This window comes from Gorilla gorilla, chromosome 8 (genome assembly GCF_029281585.2).
Source record: "Gorilla gorilla gorilla isolate KB3781 chromosome 8, NHGRI_mGorGor1-v2.1_pri, whole genome shotgun sequence".
NCBI classification, from domain to species: Eukaryota; Metazoa; Chordata; class Mammalia; order Primates; family Hominidae; genus Gorilla; species Gorilla gorilla.
The window spans coordinates 40,838,186-40,857,296 of NC_073232.2; the positions used below are offsets into that span (position 1 = coordinate 40,838,186).

The following is a 19,111-nucleotide window of genomic DNA, read 5'->3' on the forward strand; positions in this document are numbered from 1 at the left end:
GATACCTGCAGACTTACCTGTCATACAAAATAACCACACTGAATAATAGCTTGTTATAGCAAATCTTCCCCTCCAACTACTCATACCCCTTTCTCTCTCTTCAAGTCCTAAATTCAAGTAATACTTCACTTGACAGTTATTTATCTCCAGGATTATCATATAACTACCATTGACAGTTAGATCCACTTTTTTGCAATTGACTGAACAACCCAATCAATAGCAACAAGGACACTCTGCTTTCACAAGATGACAGCTGCTCCAGCTGCTGGCTCCCTGGGGCTGATGTTGGGGAATCAGGCCAGCACAACATGACACATTCACAGGGACACGGACACCAGGTACAACACTAAATCTACATGGGTCATTAGCTTGACTATAGTTAGGCAATGCCACGAAATAAGAAACGAAGAAAAGTGTCCCAATTTGTATAAAATATAGGACTATGTATTATATCCTCCTTTGTATTTGTGATTTTGAAAGCCTAAAAACTGAATATGGCTGCTCATATTATAAACTATATTCACAGCTGTTATAACTGATGTTAAAGAAAGAGGGAGGGATAGGAGAAAGCAAAATGCTCACATAATAAATAAGCTTTCTACAATACAGACAGAGAGCTAAATACAAGAGACATGGATGAACTTTGGCTAACAATACAGGAAGTTATATATATGAATGACTGCTTGATAGAAAATCTACTGGAAAGCTGGAATTCCTCCTTCAGCCCTACCCTTCAACCTTCATCTATCTATCTATCTATCTATCTATCTATCCATCCATCCAACCATCTATCTAATCTATCCATCCATCCTTCAACCTTCATCTATCTGTCTATCCATACATACATACATACATACATGAGACAATCAATTAACATTCCCAAACAACCTAGAAATTAGGATATTTGCAGACTGAACTTGATAGGAGTTGAAGAAATGTTTAGGAGGAAGCCAGTCTAAAAGTCCTTTGTAATATTAAAAAAAAATTGAGCATAATTTTTGAAAAGCACAGCATCTGCTTTTAAATTAATCATAAACACTTACTGCACCTGGCTGTGATAACTCACACCTACAATCCTAACACTTTAGGAGGCCAAGGTGGGAAGATCCCTTGAGCCCAGGAGGTCAAAACCAGTCTGGACAATATAGTAAAACCCTGTCTCTACAAAAAAATTAAAAATTAGGTGGGCATGGTGGCATACGCATGTAGTCCTAGCTACTCAGAAAGCTGAGGTGGGAAGATTGTTTGAGTCCAGGATCATGCCACTGCTCTCCAGCCCGAGCAACAGAGCAAGACCCTGTTTCTTAAAAAATAATAATAACAAAAATAAATAAAAATAAATTTAAAAATGAAACAGTTCATTTTCCCCCATGTTATAAACACAATACACTAACATTCTAGAAAATGTATCAAAATATTTTTCAGGAAAAGTTAACTTGACATGGATATAAAAATCTCAAATATTACAAAGTATTAATTTTTAAAATCATGATGAGAAGAAAGACAGGGGAGGCATCAAAAGAAACCAACAACATGCTTTCAATAAACATGGCATGGAATTGTAAAAACAGAAAGTAGACTAAAGGCTGGGCACAGTGGCTCACACCTGTAATCCCAGCACTTTGGGAGGCTGAAGCAGGCGGATCACTTGAGGTCAGGAGTTTGAGACCAGCCTGGCCAACATGGTGAAACCCTGTCTCTACTAAAAATACAAAAAATTAGCCAGGCATGGTGGTGGGCAACTGTAATCCCAGCTACTCAGGAAGCTGAGGCAGGAGAATCGTTTGAACCTGGAGGAGGTTGCAGTGAGTCGAGACTGCGCCACTGCACTCCAGCCTGGGCTACAGAGCAATACTTCGTCTCAAAAAAAAAAAAAAAAAAAAAAAGAAAGTAGACTAAGGTTTAAAGTGAGTAAAGACAGCTAAAAACTATGTTCAATAAATTTTTAAAGCATGTTTACACACACAGAATCACATGCATATATATGCTGTCATCTAGGAGTACAAATCCCAGAGGAATGCAAGCAGTGTTTATGAAATATCCTCATGTGTATCACTCTCTGCTGGACTACCCATAGAAATCAAAGAGAGGCAAAGTTACTTTGAGGATTTTAGAGGAAAGATGTTTCACAAAATACTCAATCTCAAAATACATTTTTTAAAATATATTCTTCCAAGAAGGAAGAAAAATACACAAGACACTCTTCTCTATCAAGTATCAAAGAAAAAGATCTTGAAAATGGCAAGGGTAGACTAGATTAGATAAAAATACCTCAAGCCCAAGATCGGGAAAGAAATTTAAGAGAATGCATATAGCTGTTATGTGCTATCTGTATTTACTCCATGCCTTCTTCCATTAAAATGAGTGGTGACATCTGTTTTATACAAGTTCAAGTTTCCAGGCCTTGACAAACTTCCTCTCAAACCCAAGAGGAATTACCAGGGAGGTTGCAGATCTGTAGTCCATGATGTTTGAAAAATCAGGGAGAGTGAGAAGGATGCAGATAATGGAATATGGAAAAATATCACCAAAAAAAAAAAAAAAGAAGAAAAAATGTGAAAGAAGAAAACTCAGGAAATTAAAATCAAGAAAATATTGCAATGACCATCAGCAAAAGGTTTAGAAAAAAAAATTAAACATATTATTTGTGGGTACCCACAGTGAAGTTATCTCTAGAAGCCAAGACAGAGTCCCTAAGCACTAAAACTCAAAAATTAAGCTCATTTCTCCTCCTGATAAGGCTGTTGAAAACTTCAACATAGGAAATGCCACGAGGGGGTATTGGGATTTCGAAAAGGCCCAGAAAAAATTCTTTTCATGCCATTATTATTGAGAAAAGAGAAATATTAGTTTAGTTATTTTTTGAGATGGAGTTTCGCTCTTGTTGCCCAGGCTGGAGGGCAATGGCACAATCTTGGCTCACCGCAACCTCCGCCTCCTTGGTTCAAGCGACTCTCCTGCCTTAGCCTCCCAAATAGCTGGGATTACAGGCATGCGCCACCACGCCTGGCTAATTTTGTATTTTTTTTTTTTTTTTTTAGTAGAGATGAGGCTTCTCCATGTTGGCCAGGCTGGTCTCAAACTCTCAACCTCAGGTGATCCACCGTGCCCAGTAAGAAATATTAGTTTAAAGGCGATTAGGGGAGGTTTTTCCTTTCAATAGACATCCTATTCAATAGATAAATGACCTCAAGAAAGCAGGAAAGATGAAAAAGTGAGAATGTTAGGGAAAAGAAGAGGCAGCTGACCACACAAATGTACTCACTCCTCCCTTGACATACATGACGGAGATCTAAATGGTTTGGGGTGGGGCATGGAAACTGGGCACTCTGCTTACCCTATAAATACTACAACTGCTCCATAAGATTTCCTTCAGAACTGAGAATGGGTAATGAGTGCTGAGTACTCTATATAGACAAAGAACTTGGGGAAAGAAATTTAGGTCTGCTGTAGAACCTAAGCAGGTCCTAAATTATGTCAAAAACACCTTTTGCCAAAGAACCCCCTTCTCACCCAGAAGGCCAGTATCCATCCAGAACCCAAGAAAGCTAAGGGAAAGCAGCGCACAGCTGTGAGGCAGAGAAAGTGAGCCTGGAGCTTATGCACAAAGGAAGATTATCCAGGAAGATGTGGCAGTTCTGTTAATGCAATGCTAACCCAAACTGAGGAGTTCTGCCTGCTATCCAGCCCATAATAAGCTGGACAGGGAACAATTTTTCTGCACACACAAGGGTAAACCCTAAAATAGATATAAGGGAAAAGGCCTTGTCTTACATTATATTTATTTATTTATTTAGAGATGTTGTCTTGCTCTGTCTCCCAGGCTGGAGTACAATGATGCGATCTCGGCTCACTGCAACCTTCACCTCCCAGGTTCAAGCGAGTCTCCTGCCTCAGCCTCCCAAGTAGCTGGGATTACAGGCAAATGCCACCACGCCCAGCTAATTTTTGTATTTTTAGTAGAGATGGGGTTTTGCCATGTTGGCAAGGCTAGTCTCGAACTCCTGACCTAAGGTGATCTGCCCACCTTGGCCTCTCGGGCTGGGATTACAGGTGTGAGCCACCATACACGGCCTTACTTACATTTTAATAAGGCTAAGATGGCCATTTCTAACTATTACTTTTCAGATTTCTCATGTCCCCAGTGGTTACTTTTCCCTCAACCTCTTCACATATAGACTTGTGGATACTCTAATTAAGAAACCTTGGTTCAGAGACGAAAAAGGAGAGAAGCTGCTGAACAATTCACAGTTGATTCAGGGAAAAGGAGTCAAGACAGCATGTGGGCTTGCAGTAAGCAAGTCTCAGGGGGCTACCAGAGGAAAGATACACATAAAGTAATTTTTAAACTATAAAGGAAAAAAAAGGAACGAAGAACTTATATCATGATTTAACTGACAGGAGGTTATCTAAACTACAAAAGTATATGAGCTGGAAAAGCAGAGAATCAGGGGGAATATACTAGGTTGACCCACATAAAATTCCCATTTTTATAGGCTAAAACAATTGAATATCAGTGTCTTAGTTCATTTTCTATTGCTTATAACAGAATGCCTGAAACTAGGCAACTTATAAAGAAAAGGAGTTTATTTCTTTTTCTTTTTCTTTTTTTTTTTTGAGACGGGGTCTGGCTCTGTTGCCCAGGCTGGAGTGCAATCTCGGCTCACTGCAACCTCCGCCTCCCGGGTTCAAGGGATTCTGCATCAGTCTCCCGAGTAGCTGGGACTACAGGCACGCACCACCATGCCCAGCTAATTTTTGCATTTTCAGTAGAGACGGAGTTTCACCACTTCGGCCAGGATGGTTTCAATCTCCTGACCTCGTGATCTGCCCGCCTTGGCCTCCCAAAGTGCTGCGATTACAGGCATGAGCCACTGTGCCTGGCCAGGAACTTATTTCTTATAGTTATGAAGACTGAGAAGTCCAAGTTCGAGGGGCCTCACATCTGGTGGGACCTTCCCACTGGTGGGGAAGAATCTGCAGAATCTCATGGTGGTGCAGGGCATCACATGGCAAGAAGCTGAATGTGCTGGTTCAGGTCTCTCGTACTCTTCTTATAAAGCCACCAGGTCCACTCCCATGATAACCCATCAGTCCATTAATTCATGAATTAACTCATTAATCTAGTAATCCATGAATGGATTAGCCCATTCATGAAGGCAAAGCCCTGGTGATCCAATCACCTCTTAAAGACTCCACCTCTCAATACTGCCACATTGGGGATTACATTTCAATGTAAGTTTTGGAGGGGACAAATATTCAAAACATAACAATCAGTAATTTTATAAGGTTCAAAGGAATAACTATTGCAATGTTTTGCATTGGAAAAGCCATCATGGCTAGGTGCAGTGGCTCACGCCTGTAATCCCAGCACTTTGGGAGGCCAAGGCAGATGCATCACCTGAGGTCAAGAGTTTGAGACCAGCCTGGCCAACACTGTGAAACCCTGTCTCGACTAAAAATACAAAAATTAGGCGGGCATAGTGGTGGGCACTTGTAATCCCAGCTACTTGAGAAGCTGAGGTAGGAGAATTGCTTGAACCCAGGAGGCAGAGGAGGTTGCAGTGAGCCGAGACCATGCCATTGCACTCCAGCCTGGGCAACAACAGTGAAACTCTGCCTCAGAAAAAAAGAAAAAGAAAAAGAAAAAAGAAAAGCCACATGAAGCAAATGACTGCACTGAAGAAAAGCCATCATGAAGCAGTGTGACTGCACTGAAGAACACCAGAATGAATGGAGGTTTTGGGCTCAATATGAAGGATGCACTGCTGACAAACAGGACAGCCAAATGAGAAACTGGAGGTGTCCAGAAGGAACACAGTAACACCCTCATGAAATCTCACTCTCAAGAGATTTCTGTGCTGGCTAGTCTCTAAGACCACCCAATGTTCTGAAAAGTTCCAAATGTTCTGAAAGTTCTTGCCCATTATGTCTAAGCAAATCGTGGTGGGTTTGGCTGGTTCTGTTTGTAGTGAGAGCAGACAACTCTCTGTAGTGAAAGGAATGTATCCTGAAAAGAGAATGGAACAAGAGAAATTCAGGAAGGCAAGAAAATAACTATTTCTACCACTTGCAGCCCACCCGCTGCAGAACTTAAATATCCTGCTTTGATCACAGTGGAATCTCAACTGACATCTGCAGGCTGGAAGAATGAGCCCTATAAACCAGTGACATAAACTTAAAGGAAGGATTGACAGCACTGCTGAAATGCAGTAAAGGGGTCCGGAAAGGAAGCAGTCACTGGGATGTGGAGACTTAAACTGCAAAGCTGTGACCAGGTAGGTGTGGGATGGGCAGTTTGGGACCTCAAGAGCAGAGGGCACTCCAGAGGCGGACGCTCCAGAAAGGCCCAGCAGGAGCAGGAGACAATAAATTTAGCTGGAAAGGGGTCTGGGTGTTGAGTCAGAAAAGTGGACTGAAGCCAAGACTGTAAACCATCCCAACTCCCAAGCTCAGGTTTTCACGAAGAAGTCTGCTCACTCTGGTCTCTTAAGCATAGTTTATAGAGGAAACAGAAGACCAAAGTAAGAAAAGAGGGAATTTCAAAGTAGATAAAAGGGTGGAAATGATTATTTTCTTGCCTTCTTGATTTTCTCTTATCCCATATTCTTTTCAGAATATATTCTTTTCACATCTACCATTCTTCTCTACTCTTACTACAGAGAGAACCAACCAAATCCACCAGAATTTGCTTAAACTAAATATGCACATCTTTCAAATGTCTCAATATTTAGGATCCAGACAAAAATATAAAAAGGGAAAAAAAAGATTTTTTTTTTTGAGGTGGAGTCCCTATCACCCAGGCTGGAGTGCAGTGGCACAATCTTGGCTCACCACAACCTTTGCCTCCTGAGTTCAAGCAATTATCCTGCCTCAGCCTCCCGAGTAGCTGGGATTACAGGAGTGCACCACCACATCCAGCTAGTTTTTGTATTTTTAGTGGAGACGGGGTTTTACCATGTTGGTCAGGCTGGTCTTGAGCTGGGATTTCAGGTGTGAGATACTGTGCCCAGCCAATCCTATGGTTTTCTATTAATCAGTTATTGCTATATTTTTTCCTATTTTTCAGACCAGATTTTGCCATATTTCACTCTTAATGGTGTACAAACCATACTAAAAAGTCTCATCATTTTTATTAAACCAATTTTTCTACATCATCCTCTTTAACGAAAATATACACCTCAGCCGAAATGCGAGAAGGGCAACAACAGCATACATTTTTGAGCCCTTATGTGCAAGACAGTGGCATTGCAAGGCATGGATGGAAGGAGTGGTCCACTCAGAGTGCAGGCAATAGGGAGGGCCTTGTCAGTAGGGAATTTAAAAATAGTAATAAACCGACCAAGAGTCAGTTTGCTTTTTATTATCACCCTACACCGGCAATTCCAGACAATTCTAACTCCTGCCTGCTGGGGCTGACAGCTCCCATCACAGCCCTCTTCTCCTTAATCCACTGCTAGTGCCCAACAACGTATTAAATGCTTTACAGAGACTCTCTTTTAACCCTCATTTTACAGACAAAAAAACAGAGTCTGGGAGACTGAGTTAAATGGGGGAATGAGGATTTACCCTAGGCAGCCCGATTCCCAAGCCCGCCTGTTTAACCTGCAGGCCACCAACACTCAGGGAAAAGGAGCAAAAGGCAGCAGAAGCCCAGGGTTGGGTTCAGCTGAGAGGCAACAGCTGAATTCGGGTGTCATCGTCTATTAGCCTACCGCCTACCTTTTCCATCAGTCAATCAACAACTGCCTGGAGCTCAGAGAACACTTTCTACTTATTAATTTATTGCCCATTTCTTGACGGTTTCCCTAGAGAGCAGGCAGGTTAACTCTGCCACACACCTAGTCACTGTGGCCTGAGGCAATGATCTCTCACAACCGACAGGCAATGGCAAAAAACTACCTCATGAAAATATTTTGGACTCCTTGGTGTTCGCTTTAATGGGCAAGGACATCTGTGTTTTTTTGTACTGTCAAATTCCCATAATAGAAAAATTTTTAATTGCTTCACTTTTAGACTATCTATGTATGCCTTTTACTGGACATCATCATATTGAGAGAAGGCAGGATATAAACAAGAAATAAAAACTCTTCTTCACTAGCTAATAATTTAACTGTGCAAATAACTCATTTTGTCTCCCCAGTTTCTACATCTAGTAAGTGTAATTTTAAGTTACGTCTTCAAAATTCTAGTGAGGGTAGAAGTTCTCTAATAATCTAAACTCCTTAGACCATCAAACTACAAATAGAGGCCACTGCTGTGAAGACTTCTGAAACTAAGATGAAGAAATTCCCCCTCATCCCATTCCCCAATTACTAAAGGCGGGAGGATCACAGAAATAAAGGTGTGATTAAGTTCACAAATTTAAATTTTAAAAATCAATACATACTGAATGTGAGAAGAACTATGTAGTCACTTCAGAGATGTGAAATATCCAACCAAGCCTGGACTCCCAAAGACTGGATATATTAACACAGCTAAAGAAAGGAGGTGTCAAACAGCAAGCTGGCCAGTCATCAAGGGATGCTGAGGGGAAAGCAAGTGTGGGAGCAGAATTTTACAATGCCCTCAAGATTTGGGCCCCTGTACAATCTCTCCCTATGAGCATACACAGGGCTAGGCTTTTAAAGGGGGTCAGAGATTGTAAAGACCAAAAGTGTGCGGGAGATTTTCCAGCTGACCTTGAAGAAGCAAAATGCTACGTTGTAGAGAGGGCCATGTGGCAGGGCAGCCTCTGGGAGAAGAGCACCTCAGTCTTACAACCATAAGGCACTGAATTCCACCAACAACCAGTGAGCTTATGAGACCACATCCCCGCTGACATTTTGATTTCAGCCTGGTGAGTCCTTGAGCAGGGGACCCAGTTACCTGTGCCTGGACTCATAGAAACTGTGAGACAATATACTTTCATTGTTTTAAGCTGCTAACTTGTGGTTATGTGTTACACTGTAATTGAAAACTAATACAGTGAGTCTCCAGAGAAGCTGGCAGTACCCATCTAAACATTGTCCAGACATAGAGAAGGCCATCCCTGTTGTGAGACAGTTGTTTGATGCCATGGAAGCTGTGCTCATCTAACTCATGGTTTGGATGCCATGCTCACTAATACACACCTGGCCTCCTACACAGGTCTGCCTTAAGGGAGATAATGTACTGACCATCCACATGGAGTATCTCAGTCCCTGGAACATTTACTTTTCAGGTAAATAAACAAATAAATATGCTGGCCTCCTGATTCCATACACCAGTTTCTTCAGCTAGGCTCCTGTAAGTCTACCCCTGAAAGACAGCTCCACCCTTGATATCCACAGAAAATCACGTTAAAATCTGACAAAGCTAAGAATTAGCCAGACCCTGGACTATATTAGTCTTACTGCCACAAACAGTGGCTTAAAACAACACCCACTCATGAGCTCACAGCTGAGTGGGTCAGAAATCCAGTCAGGCTCAGCTGGGTTCTCTGCTTAGGGTCTCACAGAGCCAAAATCAAGGTGTCAGCCAGACTCTGCTCTTATCCATGAGCTCTTATGAAAAATTCACCTCCAAGCTCGTTTAGGTTGTTAGAATAATTCGGTTCCTAGCGGTTGTAGGACTGAGGTCCCTGTTTCTTTGCTGGCTGCCAGCTGGGGACCATGCTCAGTTTCTAGAAGCTACCCACATTGCTTGGCACATGGTCCCTTTCATCTTTGCAGTCAACATCAAATCCTATTCATGCTTCAGATCACTCTTTCTTCCCACCTGCTGGACAATATGGTTTCTAAGGGGCTTGTGTGATTAGATCAGCCCACCTGGATAGTCTCCCTCTGCCAAGCAAGGTAATAGAATCATGGGTGATATCTCAAACATGCATAGGTTCCACCTATACTCAAAGGGGAAGGTATAATACAAAGGGCAGGGTCACTGGGGGTCTCTCAGGATTCTGCTACCCACACTGGACCATGGCAATCCGACAAGGTAATGAATGCCACCCTGGGAGGGCTCCTAAAAGAGAAGAGCCAGTCAGCTTCCTACAGGAGACCCTTCATATACCACAATACTGCCAAAATCCCTGTTCGTTTAAAAGCAATTAGCATATTTCCCCGTTGTTTTCCCATATTCTTAGTGCTATACATTGTTACTTTTTCCTTCTTCTGAGCTGGAACCTTATGAATGTATTTTGCCCACTCACAGAAATCAAGTTTCATAAAAATTAAGCAGAAACCATAGACCAAATACTGAACATCTACTAAGTATGAGACAATATGTCAAGTACTGTGAAATATGAAAATAATATTAACTCTTCTCAAAGGAGTTGATAAGTAATGCAAGCCAAAGTGAAGATAATATAACATGATTAATGATGCCACACTTAATATTAGTCAAAAGGAAAGAATTAATAAAAGATTCACACCAAATTACCACAGTTTTTAATGTAGGCCTGACAGCCAGAGTATTCCTACAGATGCCACTGGTAACAAGTAGATATGAAGATCTTTAAAATGTTACCACTATGATTCTAAAATTTTGGGATGTTTAATGTGTATTTTATGTTTATGTATAAACAAGCAAAAAAAAATCAGAGGAAATACACCAAAGTAGTTTAGCTATTTGAATAGTCCGTTTATAGGAGATTTTAACTGTATTTTTATTAGTTTTTAAAATTTTCTCATTTTTTCCCCAGTAAGCACATGGTACTCTTAGAACCAGAAAATATATATCTACACACATTTATATTGGGCAAATCATGGTATTTGCCCCAACTAATCTTTCCTTCAAGCCAAAAACTGTCTTGTCCACAGCTCCCCCTGCTTTGGAAAGCATGGGCAATTTGGATATGGCACAAAAAAGATCAGGAGAGCCATTCAGACCCAGCTAACTGGAACATGAACAAGGAAACAAACTTGTTGACAGCAAGACTTAGAGCTGAAAGGATACAAGAGAGCTGAAACTAACAAGAGCCCCTGCAAACTGATGGCATGAGAGAACAGAAATGATGAGTAAAGAGGAGCTATGGGCTAGAGAGAAGGACACGAAACAGAGATTGAGGGAGCCAACAGAAGAAAGGACAGAGCAGACAGGCTATCGTGCAGAGGACGCCCAAGACAGAGACAGAGAAAAGCAGGGACGGATGGGTGGGTGGAGGGATGGGTGAACAGGAGGACAAGGAGAGCCAAAGCGAGTATGCAGTCCTCCTAGCACTTCTTTGATTTCTGACAAGTTTCCAGCTCTCTTTTTAACAAATGATTTTCCATTCCTTTCAACCAAAATGAGCCTAATCAAAATGACATTAAAAACATTACTTCTATATGACTAAAAATTAAAATAAAAGATAAGTTTTTAAAGATCTTCTAAAAGACACTTTCTTAATTTAGATTTGTTTTTACTTCTTCAAATCCCAGTTCCTCCCCACAAACTGATGAGAATCTCTGAATCTCTCCATCCCCAGCACTCACAAACAGAACAATCCCAGTCAGAAGAGGATTTGCCTATTAGTGACACTATCTCCACCAAGACAGCAGCCTTATTAAATTACAACTGTTTGAACAAGGTCAAGCACTCAGAGTTTAATTCAAAGTGTTTCCAGGTATAATGCTGTCAGGTCAACTTAAACAAGCCAACAGAGGCTTGGAGGCTGATTAAATATTAAAACAGAATCTTTCACATCTGTTTTTACCCAAGGATGAAATTACTGTACATCACTTCAATCAGCTCATTAATACACTACACACACATCTTGCCTCAAAGGTTACAGGAATATCAATGCTTCAGAGGCCTGCAGTGAAACCTGCCCACACAGCCAGAAGTGAGGTCACTGCATACTTCACAGAACGTCAATATTTCTTTATAAAATGTGAGAGATAATCAGTTAGACATAGACACATTTTAAATTAAAGCATGAAAACCTCTGTGAAGTTAAGCCAGTTGCTTTTGATCTGAACCTTTTCATCATTCATTCAGTTGGCTTTGACAGGTAACTGGATAGCATACGTTGAGCAAAAATTTTGATTCAACAGTAATTATTTTATAAAATGGAGGGTTGTCACATCCAAATAGAGGGTCATGGTGATCACATTTTTTAACTTATAAAAGCACAAATATAAAATATAAAAGATATTTTAAGTGTAAAAGATATTTAAGATTTTATACTTAAAATATCTTTTATATATATAAACATTTCAAAGGACACACACTTAGGACACTCAAGAATATATACTTTCACGGAGTATTAGGTGAATGAGCAGTTGAGAATTTTCTGCTTTTAAAACTCCTATAACAAGGAATGACACCTGGACAAACAGTCAAGAATCACTTAGAATAGGTCTCTGTTTAACCCCCACTCCCCCAACATTTGCACTCAATGAATAATTCTTACACTGTTTTGTAGCACTATGTGGTAGGCAGTGATAGCTATTAGCTGGGACTGCTATGCACATTTCCCACCCGTGCCTCTTCTTCTGGTATATCACCCCCTTTCATCTGGGAACCTCGCTAGTCCTTGACAGTTGTCAAACACAGTGCCCTCACCCCCTAGCCAGTTGAGTGAGCACACTCTTCAAACCACAGTCCTCATGACCTGGCTGAAGTGAGCACACTCTTCAAACCACAGTCCTCATGACCTGGCTGACAGTCTAAAGCATGGGCACATGCCTCCAACAGGCTGCTCCTACACGTGCGTTGGAAGAGAAAAGTCTTTGGGGTTGCCCACCTGGCAGAAGGTATGGGCAGCCATTTTCCCACCCCCAACAAGACAGCCAACAAGCAAAACGCAAAACCTACTCACAGACAGAGTGAGCAGAGCTCAAGATGTACAAAAACAGCACTGACCACATCCTCTGAGCAACTGGAGCCAACTGGGCCCAATCCACCTCTACTTTCTGTTTTGAACATTAGGTGTCTCTAGCTAAGTCTGATATGAATTAATTAATAATATATTTCAATAAGATATTTTAAATTAGTTCAATATAGACAAGGATGACAAATTTTAAATATTTAACATTTGACCAAAAATAATTATGTTAGTATCAGTGTTACTTGTGAGATGTTTCATTGTGATACTGCCCTAAGGTCACTTAATTAATGTTAACATTATCTGTGTTTAGGTATGTTAGTAATAAAAAAAAATCAGAAAAGTTATTCAGACCCAAAGTACAGATAAAATCACTCTTTGCTCTAAGAATCCTACTGACCTCTCTTTTTTCTGAAGTTCTACAGAAGTTACTTATACACTATAGAACACTTACCTAGAGATTTTAATCTTGCACTGCTTTCTTACTGTTTCATGTGTAATTGATTTAAAGTTTTATTAATTGTTTTGCTATGTTAAAAACAATAAAGTTTGCTTAAATATAAGGTATTTCAAATTAGTTCAATATAGACTAGGATGACAAATTATAACTATTTAACATTTGACCAAAAATAATGATGTTGGTATCAATATTATTTATGAGATCTGTTTCACGGTAATACTGCCCTAAGGTCACTTACTTACTCAGGAGTAGAGGACAAACTTACACCCAAAAAAGGGTGACTGTCGAGTAACAAAACCTTCAAATCCCAACTTAAACACTGCAGGCTAAGGAAAAATTATTCAAGAACCATTTGTGAGATGATGGAGTTTTAAAAATTCATTTAGAGGTCGGGCGCGGTGGCTCATGCCTGTAATCCCAGCACTTTGACAGGCTAAGGTGGGTGGATCACCGGAGCCCAGGAGTTCGAGACCAGCCTAGCCAACGTGGTGAAACCCCATCTCTACTAAAAATATACAAAATTAGCCAGGCATGGTGGCAGGCGCCTGTAATCCCAGCTACTGGGGAGGGTGAGGCAGGAGAATCCCTTGAACCCAAGAGGCAGAAGTTGCATGAGCCGAGATCGCGCCATTGCATTCTAGCCTGACTGACAAGAAAGAAACTCCGTCTCAAATAATAATAATAATAACAATAATTCATTTAGAATTTTAGAAATAGTTGTTTCCATGAATACATGAAAAACATTTTATTTCTTTGAATTCATTGACACTATTTTTTTTTTGAGATGGAGTCCTGCTCTGTCGCCCAGGCTGGAGTGCAGTGGCGCAATCTCAGCTCACTGCAACCTCCGCCTCTTGGGTTCAAGCAACTTTCTTGCCTCAGCCTCCCAAGTAGCTGAGATTACAGGTGCCTGCCCCCATGCTCGGCTATTTTTTTTTTTTTTTTTTTTGTATTTTTAGTAGAGACGGGGGTTTCACCATGTTGGCCAGGCTGGTTTTGAACCCCTGACCTCAAGTGATCCACGCACCTCAGCCTCCCAGAGTGCTAGGATTACAGGAATGAGCCACCGTGCCCAGCCGGTTGATTCTAAATAAAGGAATGATTTGGGAGATGAAACTCAAAGTTTCATTTCCCCTCCCCCAGGATACGATTACATTTGAAACTGAAGGTGACTGTAAGCACAGAACTGTCTTAGCCTTCTTTCTTCTGCTATAGCACAGTAATAGTATTTCAGTAGGAAAACCATGGGACACAGAGCCAGGACACCCAAGTGGAAGTTCTTTCTCTGTCACTGACTGGCCTTGTGAAAATAAAACAGACAGTTCAAAACTTCTTTTGAACCTGTTCTCTTAACTGCATGAGACTAACGCCCACCTTATTCACTATATAAGAGGGCAGTGAACAGGAATTTGAGGCTATGGTGAGCAATGATCAGCCACTGCGCTCCAGCCTTGAGCAACAGAGTAAGACCCTATTCTCTTAAAAAAAAAAAAAAAAAAAAATTGTAAAAAGAAGGCAGTGAAGACCCACTGAGACAATGTTAGAAAAAACAAAACCAGTATCATGAGTTTGTGTCATGTGCTATGTGCAAACATGATCTTAGTCATCTTCTAAGGAGAAAACAAAGCTCAAAAAGGCTACTCCTAACTTGTGCAAAGTCATAGCACAGGTAGAAGCAGCAGCTCAGTCCAAAGCCCACATCCTTCCCCTCACCACACTGCCTCCAGTAACTGCAGAACAAGGAAGCTGTACTCCTGGACCCACTGAGGATCCAAATCCTAGGTGCTTTTCCCTTTTTGTACCAAGGCCTTTCACGTTTGTTTAAAAAGTAAACATTCTACAACAAACACTTTGTTGCTGTTTTTTTTTTTTTAACTAAAGAAACATATAGATTTATTGTTGACAAAGAAAAATTCCAGCAAACATATATAAGGACCTATGGTGTTTTGCTGAACAAAATAATTTAAAAGTGTGCTTGTCCGTTATGCTTGCTATGGCTAAAAATCCTAATTTAACATGGCAAAAATAATCTGCAAATGAATTATAGCTAATTGCCTATGGCGTTTTCAAGTTCTAAAGAATGAAACAGCCCCCAAAATTTCAATTTTTAGAGCCATAGATTCCTGTTTATAGATTCCTAGTGTTCATTTACTGAGCGTAAGCAGTTATGAAGACATTTAAATTTTTAATAGGATGTATTTCTTTAAAGAAAAGCTGAAACTTCCTGTTTAGTGATTTAATCATGACACAAGGTGAAAGTATTTAAAAATCAAGTATCTACTGGATGAAGTTCACTGCTAAGACACAGAATAGATGCTGGCCCCATCTTTTATATTCTGTAGGATGCAAACTACATGCCTTGCTAGGGGGTAACATAAAAAAGAAAGTCACCTGGTAGTGGTGACTTACTGAATTTTCTCTGCCCATAAAGTTTAATGCAAGTAAAATGACTTAATTAACTAATGGGGCTGAGGGGTAAGGGTTGTGCCTACCACTGTGGCCCCCACAGTGGAGAGGGCACTTTTGCCACCGCTCTAGGTCCAGCAGTGTGCATTCTTCCCCAGGCAGAAAACAGGTACTCTAGGTGCACAGTCAGATTACTTCTGGGACAGACACTTCTTGTCATGTTAGAGTGGGGAGCGGGGGAGAGGAAGAGGGGGTGCACGCCAGGATTTGCGTCTGTGCCGGGGCTTGTTTCAAGGCTGGAGAAGGATGCAGTGAAACCAGAAGAAGGTTAGGCTCAGGATTATAATAAAAACTTTCAAATACTTACAAAAAGGGCTCTCTGAAATCTTAAACCATTAAATTTAAACACTGGCAGTTAATAAAACACAAAGCTATTTGTTTAACAGAAAATAGAATCCCAGCATGGCATAATCTTATACCATACACAAATTCACACTTGAACAATATAATCAAGTAGAGTAAACCACACTAAATGTAAAGTCAATAAATTCTTTTTTTGATTGTTGACCCCACACACACACCAAAGAAAAGACTATAAGGGATTTAACAGAAGGAAATTAATCATCATAATACTTTGGTTCAATACTGATCTAGGGTGAGATAATTTGGGCATTAGTACAGTTTACATGAAATAAGATTTAAAGCAGCACATTTAAAAAAAGCAGAATTCATTAAACAACCTCTCAAAAGGATCATTTCCTCTAATTATTGCTTTTATAACAGAAGACAAAGGCAACCCAATGTAAGTTCATAAAATCTACAATTAGCTGCCAAAATCTTAGCAGATAAAAATAGAAGAGAAAGCATATTTGGAAGCACAATTGGTAAAAAGTTCTGTTATCTTATTTCTAAAAAGGCATTTGCTCTTGCTTTCTACCCGTAATCGTTTAAAGTACACAAATAGGCCGGGTGTGATGGCTCATGCCTGTAATCCCAGCACTTTGGGAGGCCAAGGCAGGTGGATCACTTGAGGTCAGGAGTTTGAGACCAGCCTGGCCAACATAGTGAAACCCCATCTCTACTAAAAATACAAAAATTAGCTGGGCGTGGTGGCGTGTCCTGTAGTCCCGGCTACTCAGGAGGCTAAGGCAGGAGAATAGCTTGAACCCAGGAGGCGGGGGTTGCAGTGAGCCGAGATCACGTGCCACTGTACTCCAGCCTGGGTGATGGAGTAAGACCACCATCTCAAAAATAAATAAATAAATGAATAAATAAATTAAATAAATAAATAAATAACTAAAGTACACAAATATTATGGACTAGATATTATGGTAGGCCCATGACAAAGAGGAATAAAAAGGCAAAGCTAAGCTAGGTGATCTAGCAGCATACGGTCCTGGAGAGAGGGGGTTTATAAAAGTCCTCACAATACTTTCAGACAAGTGTGCTAACCTGGGCTGTACCTAAGAGGCTATAGGAGAGAAAAGCAGCTGACTGGCTGACTGGAACATTTTCACATCTGGGCTGAGTCTTTAAAGGAAAAGAAAAAGAAGGAGTCTGAAAAACAAGGTTAAACAAGAGGGAAAGGTACATATCCCATATTTCAGGCAAAAAAAAAAAAAAAAAAGCAGTGTGTGGAAGGGTACAGAACTAGAATATTTTTAGGGAATCTTTGGACATAGGAAGGGGATAAGAGGAAGTCATGCTGGGGAAGGTAAAGCTGGAAAGATTGATAGGAACAAGATTAAGGGCCAGGCATGGTGGCTCATGCCTATAATCCCAGTACTCGAATCCCAAGAGTTCGAGACCAGCCTGGCCAACACGGTGAAACTTCATCTTTATTAAAAATACAAAAATTAGCTAGGCATGGTAGCTCACACCTGTAGTCCCAGCTACGCGGGTGGCTGAGGCACGAGAATCACTTGAACCCGGGAAGTGGAGGTTGTAGTGAGCTGAGATTGCACCACTGCACTCCAGGCTGCCTGGGCCAGAGAGACTCTGCCTCAAAAAAATAAGGAATAAGATTAAGAAGAAGAGCGTTTTGGTGAAACTATGGAATTAATTCAAGCTTTTTATGCCTTACTCATAGGGCCTATTGGGAAGATATTTAAGACCTGATCAAAATCTGTCATATTATTTCCTAAACTTTTCAGTATTACACAATTAATGTTTTAGCCAGAATAATAATAATAATAATATGATTAAAGGGCAAAGTGAAAAGGCAACTTATGAATGGGAGAAAATATTTTCAACCAAATATCTGATAAGGCATTAATACCCAGAATATATAAATAACTCCTACAAATCAAAAAAACAACAAACTAATCCAATTAAAAAATGGGCAAAGCACTTCAAAAGACATTTCTCCAAAGAAGATATACAAATGGGCAAGAAGCATATAAAAAGATGTTCAACATCACTAATCATTAGAGAAATGCAAATCAAAACCATAATGAAATATCACCTCAGACCCATTAAAATGGCAAAAAAAAAAAAAAACCAAGTGTTGATAAGGATATGAAGCAATGGTAACCTCTGTGCACTGCTGGTGGGAATGTAAAATGGCGTAGCTGTTATAAAGAACAGTTTGGCGGCTCCTCAAAGAATTAAAAACAGAATGATGATCCAGCAATCCCCTTCTGGGTATATAGCCAAAAGGATCTCAAGGAGATTTTTGCTTACCCATGTTCACTGCAGTAGTGTTCACAGGAGCCGAAAGGCAGAAGTACCCTAAATGTCCACCAACAGACAACTAGATAAAGCAAATGTGGTCTATCCATACAATGGAATATTATTCGGCCTTAAAAAGAAGGAAATCTTGTCACATGATACAACATGGATGAACCTTGAGGACATTAAGCTAAGTGAAATAAACCAGTAAGAAAAAAACAAAATACTGCATTATTCCACTGATGTGAGTTATTGAAAGTAATCAAACTCTTAGCAACAAAAAGTAGAATGGTGGTTGGTAGAGGCTGGCAGAAGCAGGGAGTCAGGAATTGCTTCCTGGGTACAGAGTTTCGGTTTTACAAGATAAAAAAACTCTAAAGATCTGTTGCACTAACTGTTGCATACAGTTAACACTACCATACTACACACTTAAAAATGGCAAAGATGGTAAATTTAATGTTATGTGGTTTTTTTAAACCATAATCAACAAACAAACCAAAAATAACAACATGGCCGAGCACGGTGGCTCATGCCTATAATCCTAGCACTCTGGGAGGCCGAGGTGGGTGGATCACTTGAGGTCAGGAGTTCGAGACCAGCCTGGTGAACATGGTGAAACCCCGTCTCTACTAAAAATACGAAAATTAGCTGGGCGTGGTGGCTCATGCCTATAGTTCCAGCTACTTGGGAGGCTGAGGCAGGAGAATGGCTTGAACCCGGCAAGCGAAGTTGCAGCGAGCTGAGATCGTGCCATTGCACTCCAGCCTGGGCGACAGAGGGAGACTCCGTCTCAAGGGAAAAAAGAGAGA

General features: G+C 40.5%; 1 protein-coding gene across 12 annotated transcripts in view; it reads right to left on the reverse strand.

Moving 5' to 3' along the window:
- Positions 1-19,111, reverse strand: part of KAT6B (lysine acetyltransferase 6B) — a 207,079-nt gene that overhangs the window by 119,923 nt on the left and 68,045 nt on the right. The gene's annotated exons all lie outside the window — the stretch shown is intronic.